The following is a 19041-nucleotide window of genomic DNA, read 5'->3' on the forward strand; positions in this document are numbered from 1 at the left end:
ATGAAATAAGCAACTATAATAGAGTTAAAGACAAGCTGGATATTGATATACCATAAGAACAAATAAAAGCTACTACTGTACCACACTTAACAATAGAAAAGAGGTCTATAATTACAATATGGACACAAAGACAAGCCAAATATTGATGTACAGTAAATATCTATTAAATGAAACAACTATACCACCATTAACAATGGAAAAGAATTCAACAATAATAGCAGTCAATTAAATATCTAAAGATTAATAAAGCTTAATAGTAATACTGTAAAGATGGAGGGTATGGGGAAGGGGAAAATGAGAGAAGTAAAGTTGAAAATAAAAGAAAGATGATGAGGACAGAAAAGTGATGTAAAAGATCCAAATAAGGAGTAAAAGAAAATTTATAGAATTAGATAAAAGTAAAAGAAAAAAAAAGCAAAATTTTAAGAAGAAGAAAGAGAAAAACTCAAAAAAAAAAAAAAAAAACCAATGGAGAAAGAAATGAGTCCAAAAAAAATTTCTCCCTGTTTTCGAATGAGTGTCTTATTTCCAGGATCTGCAGTATTGGAACCCACCAAATATAGGGGAAGGATAGTGAATCACTACTAGAACCTATTTTATTTTATTTTATTTTATTTTATTTTTTTATTTTGAGACAGGGTCTCACTTTGTAGTTCAGGGGCTGGCCTTGAACTCACTATCATCCTCCTGCCTCAGCCTCCCAGGTGCAGCAATTACAGGCATATGCCACCATACCTGGCCCTACTATGACCTATTTTATTTCCACACTCACCTTTCTGTGTGTGAATCTGGACACAATTGATCAGTGGTGTCTACTGTAGGGCTTTATTCAGTCCAGCTGCTTCCAATTTCCTTGTCTCTCTGTCCCTCAAGTCACCACTTTCTCTACATATCTTTAGGGTCTATGAGTTCCTGAGGTGCCACCTGTGTTCCAGAGGCCCCTCTGTTCACCCTAGACTGTGCCAAATGTCCAAACTTGGGCACATCTCTGATCATGATGACAGATGGGGAAGGCAAACAGACCACTGAGCTCTGTGTTGGATGTAGGTAGTGGGATGTGGGAAGGAGGCATGAAGTCTGATGAACTAAATGCCAGCACTTTAAGACCAACCCCCTCAAAAATTCTCACATAACAAGCCTTGCTTCTCATCTCAGAGGGTGAGATCCCTGTGTCCTTCCTGGCCTGAGTTTAATCTTCTCAGGGGTTCTATTTCTAGCCTACTCCCTCTCCATAACTGTATCTTATGTCTGTCTCCAACACAGTCACTGTGGTACAGTGACCCAAGAAACCCTGAAGTGTAGTTCTATATCTCAGTCTTAAACAGTTCACCTCTTCCCATAATGGCTCTCAATTAAACACTCTCAAATATGGAGGGTGCTGTACTGGATTGCTTATACAACTCTAGCCTGCCATATACAAGGAGTGACTTTCAGAGTAAAACTCTATGTTGTTTTTACAGTTTACAATATCCTTGTACTTTTCTTGGGGCTAGTGCTGCTGCCCTGGTCCATTGTTTCTCCCTGGAGCTGCTGACCCTCCGCAGTCTTACCTTATGTTAGTGAGATAGGTCCTCCTCTCCAGAAGCCAGAGATAGCTTTCCAGACTGCTTTAGTGTTTTCTCTGAATTGTGCTCCATTTATCCAGCTTCTCTATAGTCTCTACTTTTCCTATTAGCTCTCTCCTGATTCCTGGAGCTTTACATTTTTCGTTAGCAAGTTGTTGTTTTCCACATGTCTGCATAGTTCCACATAATTCCAGATCAAAGAAAAGCTGTTTCTCACTGCTGATTTTCACTCTGCAATTTTTAATCTTTCATGTGTGTCTTTGTATGTGGCTTTTTTGTTTTGCTTGTGGTCCTAGGGATTGAACCTAGGACCTTTGCACAGAGTTACATACCACCACCCCCCCTTTTAAATTTTGAAACAAGAGATCACTGAGTTACTGTTAATCATGCTGTACTCAAACTTGCAATCCTCTAGATTCAGCCTCCCAGAGTATTAGGATTACAGGCATGCACCAGCTCACCTAGCTGCATGTGCTCCTTGGTGGTTATGTAGGTGTCAGGGAACAGATTCCTTGGGACTACTTCTGCCCCTCCTGAAATGTAGCCCCTGCAAAGATTTCCATTTAGGTAAGACAGTTTTCTGGAAGTTCTGGTACATTAATCAGCCTGACATTAAATGAACAGTTGTGTAAACCCTATTCTAAATCACCCAGACAGTAATTCTGAAAATTAAATTTTTTTTTTGGTATGGGGGATCGAACTCGGGTCCTTGCGCTTGCATAGCAGGTGGCAAAACCACTGAGCTAAATCCCTGGCCCGAAAATAAATATTTTAAAAATCCGCCAGAGGGAGACAAACTAAAAGAAAACACATAGAGTTAAGAAGCCTTGTAGATAATGTAAGATTTAAAAAAAAATAATTAACTCATGCTAATTATGGTCCTTTAGGATGTAAATCTATTACAATTTAGTCCATCTCACAATTTTATATTATTAAACTGTGGGATGTATTTTCTTTTCTTTTCGTTTTTTTTGGGGGGGGGTGTATTTTCATGCTTTGTGCACATTTAGTGACATTTTGTGTTGCTAACAAAGCTACAATAGGACCATGGAAATTAATAATGTTAAAGTGCAAAGGACAAAGCAGATGTGGAGGAGTGATAAGAGTCTCACATTTGAGTTCCAGCTGTGGGTCTTTCACAGCCTCTTCGTGGGACCATAGATAATTCCTTAATGCAGTTTCCCACCTGTAAAGCAAAATGACATTTAATCATCATAGCTAGCAAGTGTGTTCCCTCCTGGTGCAGGACAGATAAATTAGCTCATTTAACTCTATACCCTATAAGATAGGTATTGTTATTATAATTATTGCTGTTTTACAAGTAAGAGAACTGAGTTTCCAAACAAACACAGAACTTGCTGGGTATTTATATCAGTCAGAGAAACAGATATAACACAAGATATACAAGCATATAAGAATTTACAAGATTGGCTTACAATGGCCACCCACAGAGCTGGATGTGGAAGACTGCAGAGGGTCTGTTTGCACACTGGAGACTGAAGTATTCAGTCCAAGGTCTAGAGCTCGCTGCAGGGTCTCATGCGAGTCGGTATCAGGAGGCCAATGGGTCTGTGATGGAAGGGTGAAGGATCTATGCTGGAAGCTGAAGAGTCTGCACCGGAAGCCCGGAGATGACATCCGAGGTGAAGGCAAAGACTGGAGCTCCTGCAGAGAAACAGACACAGATCCATCCATCTTCATTTCTCTTGTATCATCCAAGTGACAAGCTCCCCTAGGGCGGATCTTCTGCTGTGGAATTGCTGAGCCAATTTAGTTGAGCTTCTCTTACTCAAGTTGATGCAATTAATCAACCATTACAGTATTATACTATTAAGTCACAGAGCCAATTCAGAATTCAGGAAATAAACACCATTGCCTGTGTTCCCGTATACTATAGCTTTCAAAAAGATTTATTCTTGTTCTCAAATTTCTGTGACAAGAGTTAAACAAATCGCATGACAATAAAGGTAGTTTAAAATCTTCTGTATTTTGTATTTTCTTTCTAGATACGTGTTTATCCAAGAGTCTTCAATGTATATGCCAGAATATGCTTATACTTTTTGATCTGGTATGGTTGATAAACTCCTTATGAATTCAGTTGCAGTCACTGAATGAGACATTCTAAATACACATAGCATCAGGAATTTTTTAAAAAGCAATTATAATAAGTACATGGTGATACTTTTAAAATATATAAATAAAAGAACTATTGGCTAACCTATTTTTACATAAAGAGAGCTGGGGGCCCTACATAAAATTCACAATATGCAAAACAATTGTTTTTAAAAGCCACATTTACCCTTTTATCAAGCAACTTCTTCCAACTGTGCTTTGCCAATATGTCCCAAGGTCATTTCTGACATCCTATTGGAAACATTGCTGATTCCTCCATGTAAAATTAATCACTTCTAACTTCTTAAGTGAATGAAAGTGCTTTGAGTCACTTACCTTTCATTTTTTATCATACTTCTTTTTTTTTTTTTTTTTTGGTACTGGGGATCGAACTTGGGACTTTGCGCTTGCAAGGCAGGTGGCAGAACCACTGAGCTAAATCCCCCGCCCACAACAGATTTTAAAAGAGGCAGTAGAAGATCTCAATGAGGATGATGAATGTATACAAATCAGTCAGCTCTGCTCCAAATCGTTTTAGTGCCATTTATTGGTAGAAGTCAATACTAGGAGTGTCTGGGACATTTAGAACGATACACATTTTGTTGTCTCAAAATCAAAGTTTGGATCGAATATTCACATAAGTCAATTTTCTCATTTTAAAAATAGCATAAAAATGTTTTGTCAAGTAATCACTTCTCATATTTGTGGCTGTGAAAGGGCAACTGCAAGCAAGAAACCACCTGGACTGTGGGAATGGGCCATCATATCAGTCCTTCCAGAAAGGGAGAAGGCAGTGTTTCTTTAGCCTTTTAGCTTCATGAATAATTCCACACCTATCCACATGCCCTTGCCTGTTCACATAAAGCTTAATTTTTTAAATATAATGTAGACTCTAGTCAATTCTCTGATTCACTCAGAAAAAAAAGAAATCCATCATCAGAAAGAGTTCTGATACAACATCCTGAGGCACAACACAGGGCGCAGTGTTCTATCTCGCTCTGGTTTCCTCGGTTTCTCCCAGCACACAAAAGTGAATGCTGGACGGCATCATTCCCTCTTCTGTATGAAGAGCGATTTCACAGGCCATGGTGTCAGAGTAGATGGACTTCATGGGTCTCACTCAATTCATATGAAATTACAACCAAAGAATTTGTTCCCTGTATTCTTTAGTTCTCCTTGCTGTATTTCTTTCTCAGACAGGCTCTCACTTTGTTGCCCAAGCTGGCCTCAAACTCTTGATCCCCCTTCTGCTTCAGTTTCCCAAGTACTGGGATTCCAGGCCTGGGCCACCAGCTGTATATTTTAAAATATTAAGTACCAGAAGCATTCATTGAATCCGAACAACCATTGTAATTGATAATTGGACCTGAGAAAAGAAAATGAAAACAAATTCTCAATTTATCAGTTGCTCCACTTGCCCCAAATTTCCCCTCTCAAACCACTACCCTTGAGAGCCATATACTCACTCACTCATTCATTCATTTATTCATTTGGCACTGTGAATTGAATTAGGGCCTCAAATCTGCTAACTAAGTGCTCTACCACTAAACTATATCTACCTCTTTTTATTTATTTACTTAATTTTGAGACGAGGTTTCACTAAGTTGCCCAGACTGACCTTAGACTGGCAGTCCTCCTGCCTCAGCCTCCTAAGTGGCTGGGATTATAGGCATGCAGTACCACACTTGGCTGTTCCACTCTTTTAAAATTTAATGCAAGGCTAAAACAATGTGAGCTACAATCTTCTTGGAGTTATATTAAGAAAAAAATTTTAAAAAGAGGAATAATACATTTTAAAAATATACTTTATTTAACCCAATGTTTTCAGAAATACTATCTTTTTTTTTTTTTTTTTTTGGTACTGGGGATCGAACTCGGGTCCTTGCACTTGCGCAGCAGGCAGCGAAACCACTGAGCCAAATCCCTGGCCCATAAATACTATCATTTTAAGGCAAAATCAAAACTAAAATTATCGAGATAATTTACATTTTCTTCAGACATCCAATGTGTATTTTATACTGACAGCACTTACAGGGCCATCCTCAATGATCTCTCTCTCTCTCTCTCTCTCTCTCTCTCTCTCTCTCTCTCTCTCTCTCTCTCTGTCCTTCATGGCCTCTCTATTCATCGATCTGGGCTTTTGTTGGACTCTGCTGATGGAAGTCAGTGGTTTCAGGCTGTTTCTGATTTCATGAAGTCAGAGCCCACCCTGAACTGTTGGTTCTATAATAACCTGATCTCACACGAAACTGACTGGGCCCAAGTTAATGTTCACTTCAAAATGGTTCTGTTTCTTTTTTCTCAGCAAGAGTCCCTTGTTCTCTCTCCATAATCAATTTAGAAGCCTTAGGCAGAAACATACATCATTGAGAAGTGACAAGTCAGCAAAAGAGTGAGGAAAAAAAGCACGAAGGAATTGTGGGAGCTATGTATCCACTGTGTGTGATCTCTGAGCCAAAGAATGTTGCTTTCTGCACTGAGCTCCGGAAGCAGGTGGAAATTCCACTGGAAAATAGTATAACCTATTTCTGAGCTTCAGACCAATGCTTCCTTTTTTCTCTTGCTCCCTTTTTGATACAGTGCTCAATTTCTGGGTACCTACAAGGCCAGGATTTTGTGGAGGATCCTAAATGAATAACTGCATGCAGAGAAACCACTGTTTCCTCTGACTCCTGAGGTTCTTATTAGGCAGCCCCAGGGCTCTTTCCTCATTATTCTCTGCAATTCTACTCATTAATGCTCCATTTAGGTGTGTAGTGGATTCTACTTTAATGTGTGACCTTACTCTTTGTAAGACTGAATTTCATTAGCCTCATTTCTGCCCATTTCCCTAAAGTGTTTAAATCTTTAGTAACCTGGCCCATTCCTGGAGTGTAGCAACTGATACTCTTTCATCACTGGCTCATCTGTAAACTTGGCTTCTTGCCTGCGGAGACGAGTTCAGTTCTCCCTGTGTAGGAAAGGCACCTAGTATGGGTACTTAGGATGGTGCACCCGGGGCAGGGGTCCTGCTTTTCTAGGGTGGGTGTACATCTGGGTGGGGGGTCTCAGTCACTCTGAGCTATGCCCTTTTGCTCTCTGTGCCTTGGAATTTGGAGGAAGGGAGATAGGTTTCACATTCGTAGAGTTTTCTCCTAAATCCAATCTTTTCCCCAGCTATAAATAAGCCATGGCTCTGGCTAAAGTTTCATTTCTGCTTCCCTTCCTAGAGAGGAGAGAGGTTTTCATTGAGAAATGAAATAGGCGTGGATATGGGGTTCCCTTTCTCATCACAGTTCCACCCACTCCATGGGCCTCTCCTAACCACACCCTGACTCACTCTGAACAAAGATGGCATTGCTGGCTTCACTGATAGCTCGAGTCTCCTGGTTTTGACTTAGTGAGGTGGCTGATGTCAGCTGCTGTTGTACAGCTTGGTTCTTTGTCACACGCCGTACCACAGGCTGAGCACTGAAACCCTCTCCAGTCTCACGGGGCCTGTTTCTGTGTTTCATCACAATGGCTGTGTCAGTTCAGTCATAGAATGGTAAACTGGAATTCAAAGCCAGGCCTTTGTACCCTTGGTGTGGGCTGAAGATAAAGCCAGGCTTTGAGGAAGACAGGCAGACACAAGTACGTGAGCATGAGAACTTGGGAGGGGTGCGGAAGGAGAGACTGAGGCAGAGAGGCCAGAATAGCTATTGGCTCAAGTGTGAGGTAATGAACAACCTGACTGGCATTAGGGGAAGAGACTGACAGATGTTTGGAGGTTGAGGATCAATGATTTGGTAACTGTGTGGTGGAGGTAGAGAAGAAGAAGGTGCTTCACTGATACTTTAAGAAACCTGTACAGGCCATCGTATGTCAGGAAGTGCAATAAAACCAGATAAAACTCTGATTCAGTTTCTTCACTTGTGAACAGATGAGGCTGAACAAAGTAATCTGTTAGGTACCTTCTGGAGGCAGGGCTCCCAGGCTTTGGTGTGTGTCTGCACCCATCTTCATCAAAGAGACCGCTTTACAACAAGTTTACTACTTTGTCCTCAGGACTTGGGCCAGGCTTTGGATTGTCCAGGAGATGTAATCTGTGGGCTACTGTGGATACTCACACTGGAAGTACCTCTCATGTCTTTCACAGTAGATGCAAGAGTGAAGCTCCAGGGCTGGGGTGTAGGGCTCAGTGGTACAGCACTTGCTTAGAATGTGAGAAGCCCTGGGTTCCATTCTCTGCAATTAAAAAAAAAAGAGGGAAGCACTAGATTACATTGCCTGGGTTTCAATTCTAGCTCCACTATTTACTTAACCTTCAATTGAGCAACTTGAGTTACAACCAGCCCTCAGGAATGAATTGAGTTTGTAAGTCAAGATCTACTATATATTACCAAGTATTACAGAATTTAGCATTTTTTCTGAGACAAGGTTGTACTCTTTCCTAAGTTGAGCCAGAACTCCTGGGATCAAGCAATCCTCCTGCCTTGGGCTCCTGAGTAGCTGCGACTACAGCTGTGCCAGTTTAATTTTCCTTTTAATGACCGTAAAGTCATGATTTTATAAAAAGAAATAAAATGTTATGTATGGTGTTTATTATGTTACTTTATAAAAATTTTTATAATACATAAATATGATTTTATATCTCTTATGTTAAAAAAATGGTGGTGTAAACACCAGCAGTAAAATATAGCTTCTTTGGGACCTGGAATCAAGACACTTGGAAAACAACAGCTTAGTGAAGACAAAAAGTAGATTTCCAGGAATCAAGAGAGTCACCAAGAAAACCAGAAACTACAGAGGAACTGAAGACAACACAGAGAAAAGAAAGAAGCAGTGTGGACAGCTAATGCTAGGGGGGCCCTGACTCCATCCACAGATGCAAGGTAAGTCCAGAGAAGGTCAGCAGCCCCCACAACAGACCAGCAAGCAAAGCCCATGGTTACTGGAAGCTGCAAATACAGCATGGAATTTTATTCTGAAAGTGACTCTTTCCACATGGCAGCTGAAGTTGGAGAAGAAATCCAGTGCAGCGCCCACCATATTTGAGAGTGTTTAATCAGGAGCCATTTTGGGGAGGGGTTTATTACTTAAGACTGAGATACTCGAGGAATCAAAAAGTCACAGAACAACTTCACTTCAGGGTCTCTGGGTCACCATACCACAGTGACTGGGTGGGAGCTGGCCACAAGACAGTCACAGAGAAGGTGCGGACTAGTGGCAGGTTACCTGATTAGTTTAAGCAGCAATGTGCTCAGATTGTGAAGGACACCGCTGTCCCACTCTGTGGTGAGACACCAGGTGAGTCATGTGGTTCTCTGAGGGGGCGAGTATGAAAGTGCAGATATTAAGTCCAGTGAATTACTTTACCCCCCTCACTGCCTACTTCCAGCACAGAGCTCAGTGGACTGTTTGCTTCTCCATCTGCTGACATGATGAGGGATACGCCTCAGCTTGGACAGTTCCCACATCCTGAGTATACGAAGGGACCACTGGAGCAAAGGAGGCACCTCACAAGCCCACAGGCCACAAAGCCAATTAGAGAAAGCATGACTTGGTGCACACAGAAGGGCACAAACACTAGGAACTGCTAGAGTGACTGCAGCCTTGAGGCAGAGAACATACCATGGACTGTGACACTTATTGGGAAAGGCAGGACAGGATTCGGCATTCACACAGCACAGAGTGGACTTGAAAACAAAATAGGTCCCAGCCCTGAGGTTTGTGTCTAAACAGAGAAAGTGGCCCCTGCTCTGAGAAGAAAGAAGAATGAGCATCACACAGAGGAAGAAGGAACTTGTGTGTTTTCCTATCTATATCAAAACTTTGGGGCTGGGGGTGTAGCTCAGTGGTAGAGCGCTTGCTTTGCAGATGCTGGGTTCAATCCCTAGCATTTAAAGCAAAGGCAAAACAGCACAGGGCAGTGGTTCTGTACACAGATGCTAGAGTCTGACTGCCTGGGTTTGAATCCTGGCTCTGCCACTTACCTTGGGCACCTTAGAGAACTTCTCTGAAATCTGTATAATGAGGATTAAAAATACTACCTACCTCATAGAGTGCTTGTGAGGATTGAATGAGCTAATCATCAAATATAATTAGAGCACTGCTGGATACCCAGGAAATGCTACAGCAATGTTATTTCATTGTCTTCATTAAACAATTTAAAAGTTTGGGCTATTATTTTGTTCCTTAAAGAATCACTAAATGATTTTTGATCTACAATGGTTCCTTTTCATTTGTCAGTGGAACAGTGCCTGTTGTGCAGTTAGAAAGGAATTCTATTATCTTAGGAGTAATTTAATCATTAGCATTTCCAGTAGCTTTGAATTGTGGATAATAACCAATCTAAGAGAGTGCAATTAACCTCACTTTCAGTCCATTGTCACATGTAGTTTTGCCATTTTGTGTTCCTTCTATGTTGGTGTTAATAAGAACAACAATACAAAAGGAGTATCAGTCATTCTCATTTGATTTATTTCATTAATCTATGGTCTTATCTTCCTTGACTTTTGATCATTTCTTTATTCACCTTCTAATTTCATTAATTATAGTAGTCAAAGAAATAATTACATTATCACTTCCATTTCATAGTATTAAAAACTTAGAAACTGGTCACCCAAAGATTAAACTAATGATTATTTGCTCTCATTAATAATTTTATTAAACCCATAGTTTCATATTCATAATTACTATTTTATGTTTTAGCATGCTTTTTTTTTTTTTTGGTACCAGGGATCGAACTCGGGTCCGTGTGCTTGCACAGCAGGTGGCAAAACCACTGAGCTAAATCCCCGGCCCTAGCATGCTTATTTTAAATAAAACTGTATAATGAAATAGTATTTCTCCATCACAGCATAAAATTTTACATTAAGTGGCTATTTGGTGGCTCTTTCAACCAAGTAAAAAAACACTGTCTTTCGTATTTACTATTGAGGATTGTGTTTCCTTTCATAAAACAGAAACACAATGGGGACAAAATCAAGCTCTGATTCTCATGAAATCATGACAAATTCCATTTTTCTTGGTTATTGGCTAACGTCCCATGCACATCTGTACCCACCCCCAGCTACAGGGACTCACCAAAGCTCTGTGTTCTGCTCAGTGTGCCGGATGTGCCATGAATCTAAATGGTGAGGGTTTGTAGAACTGTAGCCAAGGAGCCCAGAGAAGCCATGGAGGCAAAGGGCCAAGGCACAGCTGTCCTAGCTTCTAGCATTGGCACTGCTGCCAACTGCTCCCACATCGTTCACCTTTTCAGTTCTCACAAATGCCCTAAAACATACAGAGACCTGGATGCACAATTCAAGGGGACACTGTTCACACAGGCATAGGCTCAGCAGCTGTATGAACTTTCTCTTCTGCATCTATCCTTTTCTCCAGCATTAACCCTTCCTTTTCTATGTCTTCCTGGTTAGCTTTTGTAGATGCTTTAAAAATGCAATTAACTAGAATATTGTAGCTATTAGAATTAGCTCAAAACTGATAATGAAAACTCAAGCAAGCCTCTGGGACATAGCCTCTGCTTTTAAAATTGTCAATCTCCAATTTTCAGCTCTGCTAAGAAGCTTGACATTTTCTTTTTTGGTACCGGGGATCGAACTCCAGTCCTTGCGCTTGCAAAGCAGGCGGTGGAACCACTGAGCTAAATCCCCAGCCCCTTGACTTTTTATAAAAGACCTGAGCATATGTTATTTGTGACCACTGAGAACTGCATGGTCTAGAATATCAGAAGATGTCACCACCACCGCCTATAGTCATAAGTCTCATGCAGCATCAATATGGCCTGGATTTCTGGCAATTTAGTTAAGTATATAGTATGGTTGATTTTAAAGCTATGCAAGACTGACCATATAAATGCACTTAGAGATCAGGGAAAAAACTATAAGATTTGTTCATATTTTGGTACTGGGAAAAGTGGTTATCACAGCCATATATCTAATTGATGCAGGAGTTTACACTTAAACATAAATATATTGAGTTCAATAGTCCCACAAAAGCTATCTAGGCCTTAGATAGTAAATCTGGAAAAAAGCAGTATTTTTGTAAAACAGAATGGAGATTAATAACTTCATTAGGTCTTTGAGAATACTGTGTATCCAAGATTGAAACCATACCCAATCAAGAAAAGCTATGGAAGTTCAAATTATACATAAAATTAAAATTCTAAGAATTTCTGTTTATCAATTTTTTGAAAGGGAAGTACATGATTCAGTCAGATCTTAACATCATCCTAGCATAGGGAAAGATGGTGGAACAACTCAAAGCTATTAGTCCTTCTTGATTCCTCAGTCCCTAGACTGATAAATTGCCCAGTACACTTTTTTTTCCCCATTAAGTTTATTGGTACATTTTAGGTATAAAATAGAGTTACATTCATCATTGGGATCTTGTACCTTTACATGCGTATCTTCGTTCTTATTTTTTTTCCCCATTCCCCTGCCCTCCCTTCACCCCCTCCACCCTTCCTTATTTGCAAAGACTTTGTTTCCATTTTATTCCTTTTCTCATACTTTTTCTTTTCCCTTCTTTCCTTTCCCCTACCCCTCCCACTTCCCCTGCTCCTTTAGACCTTTTCTTATTATTACACAATATCAATTATACATTTTTAAAATTACAATATCAAGATGTAGGAGACATTAGCACATGTTTTACAGAATTTAAAAGGATATAGAAAACATATTACAAAAATCTTTTTGAAATAAATTTGACAACTTCTAAGAAGTACCTTGGAAGACAAATTAATGAAACTAACTGTGGAGGAAATATAAAATTTGAATAGCACCTATTAAAGAAAGTATATTCCTAGCTTGAAAACCTACCTAGAGGGCAGAGAAGCTGAGCCAGTCCCAGCACCTGGAAGGGAGCTCACCAGCCACCATCCCATGCTCCTAGGGCAGAGAAGCTGAGCCAGTCCCAGCACCCAGAAGGAAGCTCCCTTACCACCATCCCATGCTCCTAGGGCAGAGAAGGTGAACCACTTGGGTGCCAGAAGCACATCCCCCCCCATAGAAATGAGAAAACACATAAACAAGCCTCAAAAACAGACTTCTGGACCACTTACAGCAACCCCAAAGGGAAATGAGATGGAACAATCTGATACTCAACCACCTGGACTCTCTGAACTGGCAACAAAAGAGGATCTGGGAAAAATGAAATCAGAAATAATTATTCAGATAACAGCAAAGATTGTGCTCATAGTGCAAGACATGATTAATAAATCTAGAGAGGACACAGATTAAAAAAATAGAGGATCTGAGGAATATGATGGAATCCCAACATAGGAAACAAATGGAATCCATAAAACAGATGCAGATTTCCAGGAGATTAAACACTCCACTGAAAGTCTACACAGCAGAATGAACCAATGTGAGGATAGAATTTCAGATATAGAAGATAAGATTGCAATTAGTGACCAGGAAAAGAAAAATTGCTTTAAAATTGTAAGGGAACACAAGAAATCAATCCAGCAGCTGCTAGACGATGCGAAGAAGAATAACGTAAGACTGATTGGAGTCAATGAGAAACAGGAGAGAATGCAGATGACATAAAAAATTTGTTCACAGGAGTGATGGCAGAAAACTTCCCAAGGAGGGGAAAAGAACTTGACATACAGATAAGTGAGGCATATAGGACTCCAGCTAGCCTTGATCAAAAAAAAATCTACATAGAGGCATATAATAGTTAGGATTCCAGAAATCCAACAGAAGAACAAAATTCTACAAGCAGTGAGAGAAAAGAAACAAATCACATACAAAGGAAAGCCTATCAGAATCACAGCAGACTTCTCAATGCAAACCCTCAAGGCAAGAAGATCTTGGAGTGATGTATTTCAAGCCCTAAAGGAAAACAGCCTCGAACCCAGATTGATGTACCCTGCAAAACTATCTTTCAAAATTGATGGAGAAATAAGATACTTTCATGATAAAGAGCACCTCAGGAACTTCATGAATTTCAAACCAGCACTCCAAAAAATTTTAGACAATACCCTAGGAAAAGACAATAAGGATCACAACCCCAGAAGCCCAGCAGAATGAATCCATTGGGCGTGACAAATTAAACACAAAGGGGGAGAAACCAACAAAAAAGAAAAAGTCATGAAAGGCTTTTAAAACTTTTAACTTCATCTCCCTGATGAGTGTATAATTCAATCTTGTTATTGTACTGATTAGTATTTTTGTGATTCTAGAGTTGCACACCATTCCTTGTGCTATACTGGCTATTTATCATCTTCTTATGTTCACTTTTAAATTGGGTTGTCTATTGATGAGCTGTAAGAGTTCTTTATATATTCTGGTCATAGGTTATATGCATTGTAAATATGGTCTGTCAAGGACTATTTTTCATTTTAATGATGTCATTTAAAGTTCTAAATTTTGATGGAATCTCATTTATCAATTTTTTTCTTTTATTCATCATGTCTTTTGTATCCTAGGTAGTTCTTGCCTACCCTAAATTCATAAACATTTTCCCTTATAATTTCTTCTTGAAGTTTTATACTTTTAGGTTTTCTTATTTAGGATCATAGATCCCTTCAAGTTATTTTTATGTATGGAAATCATTTTTTTATATATGGATACCAGGTGTTTTAGTGCCGTTTGCTGAAAACACTGTCTCTTCCTCGGCTCTTGAATTGAGTTTATATTCTATAAAATGCTAATGTTAAATAATCTTTCAAAACTCAGTGGACCATATATGTGTGGTTCTATTTCTAGATTCTCTGTTTTATTCTAATGATCTGTATGTCTTTCCTTACACCAACACTGCCTTGATTACTGTAGCTTTAGAAGAAGTCTTAAAATTAGGTACTAAACGTCTTCCAACACTGTTGTTGCCTTTTTTTTTTTTTAACTTTTCTAGGTCCTTTGTACTCCTACATGACTTTTAAATTTCAATATCCAATTCTTAATTTATAGCAAATATACACAGACCTGAATTTTTATATATACCTTGTGTTTTCCAATCTTGCCAAATTCAAATACAAGTTCTAGGGGCTCCTAGAGATTTCTTAGTATTTTCTCTGTACATGATCATTTCATCTACATATAAAGATTTTACTTCTACCTTGCCAATCCTATCCTACTTGTGTCATTTTATTGCCAGACTATTTTGGTTTGGGCCTAGGTTTCAAAGTTTAATGGACAGATAAAGAGTAAGCATACCTGCCCTTGTTCCCCACCTTAAGGAGAAAGCATTGTATCTTCTCCATTCATGTAAGGTGTTCTCACTGGAAGTATGGAGTACATGTCTTTAATCTGTTGAGAAGATTCTGTTCTACTTCTAGTCTCCTGATAGCTTTTACCATGAATACCTGTAAAATTTAGTCCAATAATTTTTCTCCAACTAGTGACAGGATCACATGGCTTCTTCCTTTCCTCTGTTAAAATGATGACTTTTGGGGGTGGATCTTCCAATGCTGAACCAACACTGCCATTCCTATAACAAAACCACTTTCTACCTACTGCCAGATCTGACTTCTAATAGTTTGTTTTGTTAAACAAATTTGTATCTATGTTCATATGTTTTTCTTCTATTATCTTTATCCAGTTTAAGGATTAGCACAATGTTGATTTCCTAAAATGAGGGGAGAAGTGTTCCTTCTTTTTTCTGTTTTAAATGTTTGATATAATTTATCAGTTAAAATATATATGAGCCTGCTGTTGTCATATAGGTAGGTTTTCGAGCTAGGAATACACTTTCTTTAATAGGTGCTATTCAAATTTTATATTTCCTCCACAGTTAGTTTCATTAATTTGTCTTCCAAGGTACTTCTTAGAAGTTGTCAAATTTATTTCAAAACAGATTTTTGAAATATGCTTTCTATGTCCTTTTAAATTCTGTAAAATCTTTGGTAATGTCTCCTAGATCTTGATACTGTAATTTTAAAAATATATAACTGATATTGTGTAATAGGAAGAAAAGGTCTGAAGGAGGAGGGGAAGTGGGAGGGGTAGGGCAAAGGAAAAAAGGGAAAAGGAAAAATATGAGAAAAGGAAAAAAATGGAAACAAAGTCTTTGCAAATAGGGGAGGGTGGGCAAGGGAAGGGGAAAAACATAAGAACCAAGATATTCATGTAATGGTACAAGATCCCAGTGATGAATGTAACTGTATTTTATACCTAAAATGTACCAATAAACTTAATGAGAAAAAGAAGAAGAAAACCTACCTATATGACAACAATAGGCTCATATGCATTTTAACTGATAAATTATATCAAACATTTAAAGCAGAAAAAAGAAGGAACACTTCTCCCCTCATTTTAGGAAATTAACATTGTGCTAATCCTAAAACTGGATAAAGATAATAGAAGAAAACAGTATGAATATAGATAGAGATTTGTTTAACAAAACAAACTATTAGAAATCAGATCTGGCAGTATGTAGAAAGTGGTTTTATTATAGGGATGGCAGTGTTGGTTTAGCATTGGAAGATCCACCCCCAAACGTCATCATTTTAACAGAGGAAAGGAAAAAACCATATGATCCTGTCACTAGTTGGAGAAAAAGTATTGGACTAAATTTTACAGGTGTTCATGGTAAAAGCTATCAGGAGACTAGAAATAGAACAGAACCTTCTCAACAGATCAAAGACATGTACTCCATACTTCCAACAAAAATGCCTTATATGAATGGAGAAGATACAATGTTTTCTCCCTAAGGTGGGGAACAAGGGCAGATATGCCTACCTTCTTCTGCCCATTAAACTTTGAAACATAGGCCTAAACCAAAATAGTCTGGCAATAAAATGACACAAGTAGGATAGGATTGGCAAGGTAGAAGTAAAATCTTTATATGTAGATGAAATGATCATGTACAGAGAAAATACTAAGAAATCTCTAGGAGGCCCTAGAACTTGTATTTGAATTTAGCAGGATTAGAAAACACAAGGTATATCTAAAAATTCAGGTCTGTGTATACTTGTTATAAATGAAGAATTGGATATTGAAATTTAAAAGTTATGTAGGAGTACAAAGGACCTAGAAAAGTTAAAAAAAAAAAAAAAGCAACAACAGTGTTGGAAGACGTTTAGTACCTAATTTTAAGACTTCCTCTAAATCTACAGTAATCACGGCAGTATTGGTGTAAAGAAAGACATATAGATCATTTGAACAAAACAGAGAATCTAGAAATAGAGCCACACATATATGGTCCACTGAGTCTTGAAAGATTATTTAACATTAACATTTTATAGACTGGAAACTCAATTCAAGAGCAGAGGAAAAGACAGTGTTTTCAGCAAATGGCACTAAAACACCTGGTATCCGTATATAAAAAATTAACCTCAATCCTTTATTTCCATACATAAAAATAACTTGAAGGGATCTATGAACCTAAATATGAAAGACTAAAACTATAAAACTTTAAGAAGAAATTACAAGGGAAAATGTTTATGAACTTAGGGTAGGCAAGACCTTCCTAGGATACAAAAGACATGATGAATAAAAGAAAGAAATTGATAAATGAGATTCCATTAAAATTTAGAACTTTAAATGACATCATTAAAATGAAAAGTAATCCTTGAACAGACCATATTTACAATTCATATAACCTATGACCAGAATATATAAAGAACTCTTACAGCTCATCAATAGACAACCCAATTAAAAAGTAGACACAAGAAGATGATAAATAGCCAGTACAGCACAAGGAAAGGTGTGCAACACTGGAATCAGAAAAATACTAATCAGTGGGCCAGGGATTTAGCTCAGTGGTTTCACCACCTGCTGCACAAGTGCAAGGACCCGAGTTCGATCTCTGGTACCAAAGAAAAAAAATTAAAAATTAAAATACTAATCAGTACAATAACAAGATTGAGTTATACACTCATTAGGGAGATGAAGTTAAAAGTTTTTAAAGACTTTTCATGACTTTTTCTTTTTGTTGGATTCTCCCCCTTTACGTTTAATTTGTCACACCCAAAGGATTCATTCTGCTGGGTTTCCTGGGGTTGTGATCCTCATTGTCTTTTCCTAGGGTATTGGCTAAAATTTTTTGGAGTGCTGGTTTGATATTCATGAAGTTCCTGAGGTGCTATTTATCATGAATGTATCTTATTTCTCCATCAATTTTGAAAGATAGTTTTGCAGGGTACATCAATCTGGGTTGGAGGCTGTTTTCCTTTAAGGCTTGAAATACATCACTCCAAGCTCTTCTTGCCTTGAGGGTTTGCATTGAGAAGTCTGCTGTGATTCTGATAGGCTTTCCTTTGTATGTGATTTGTTTCTTTTCTCTCACTGCTTGTAGAATTTTGTTCTTCTGTTGGATTTCTGGAATCCTAACTATTATATGCCTATATGTAGATTTTTTTTTTTATTAAGGCTAGTTGGAGTCCTATATGTCTCAATTACCTGTATGTTAGGATCTTTTCCTCTCCTTGGGAAGTTTTCTGCCATCACTGCTCTGAACAGTTTTTTTATGCCATCTGCACTCTCTTCTGTTCCTTCATTGACTCCAATCAGTCTTATGTTATTCTTCTTTGCATCGTCTAGCAGCTGCTGGATTGATTTCTCATGTTCCCTTATAATTTTAAAGCAATTTTTCTTTTCCTGGTCACTAATTGCAATCTTATCTTCTATATCTGAAATTCTATCCTCACATTGGTTCATTCTGCTGCGTAGACGTTTAATGGAGCTTTTAATCTCCTAGAAATCTGCTTGCATCTGTTTTATGGATTCCATTTGTTTCCTATGTTGGGCTTCCATCATGTTCCTCAGATCCTCTATTTTTTTATCTGTGTCCTCTCTAGATTTATTAATCATGTGTTGCACTATGGGAACAATCTCTGCTGTTATCTGAGAAATTATTTCTGATTTCATTTTTCCCAGATCCTCTTTTGTTGCCAGTTCTGGGAGGCCTGGTGGTTGAGTATCTCATTTCCCTTTGTGGTTACTGTAGGTGATCTGGAAGTCTGTTTTTGAGGCTTGTTCACACGTCTTCTCATTTCCACAGTGAGGGGGTTCTGCTGGCACCTGCATGGCTCCTCTCCTCTGCCTTGGGAGTGGTGGAATGGCGGCTGGGGAGCCTCCTCCCTAGATTTTTCTTATTGTTGGTGTAGGAGTGGGTTTCTTTGCAACCTTCTATGTCAGTTTGTAGAGATTTCAGTCCATACTCAGCTGGCTCCAAGGCAGGGTGGCATGCCAGAGGTGGATTACAGGGGAGAAACTCCATGGCAGGGCAAGCAGGAGGAAGCAAGCAAGCATTATTTTCTATATGGAGTTTTCTGTATATTTTTATATTCCTAAAAGTCATGAACTGTCCTAATTGCATAAAGTATCTTACAAATCATAGCAAGATTTACCATAGTCTAAGATACCTTTATCTAAAGAACTACTTTAACTAAATATGTCAGTTGCCCGATTCATATAATCATCACAGCAGTATCAGTTCTAAAATGCTGCCC

General features: G+C 38.6%; 1 long non-coding RNA gene across 1 annotated transcript; it reads right to left on the reverse strand.

The window, feature by feature from the left end:
- Positions 1-61: 61 nt before the first annotated feature.
- Positions 62-3428, reverse strand: LOC110345348 (uncharacterized). Its single transcript, XR_002388637.2, has 3 exons — positions 3002-3428; positions 2678-2751; positions 62-2112 (listed from the first exon to the last, which is right to left on the reverse strand). It is a non-coding gene; the product is annotated as an uncharacterized LOC110345348 (long non-coding RNA).
- Positions 3429-19041: the final 15613 nt, after the last annotated feature.

This window comes from Heterocephalus glaber, unplaced genomic scaffold, assembly GCF_053883595.1.
Source record: "Heterocephalus glaber isolate CG9 unplaced genomic scaffold, H.glaber_assembly_v1.0 deba00001600, whole genome shotgun sequence".
Lineage (NCBI taxonomy): Eukaryota > Metazoa > Chordata > Mammalia > Rodentia > Bathyergidae > Heterocephalus > Heterocephalus glaber.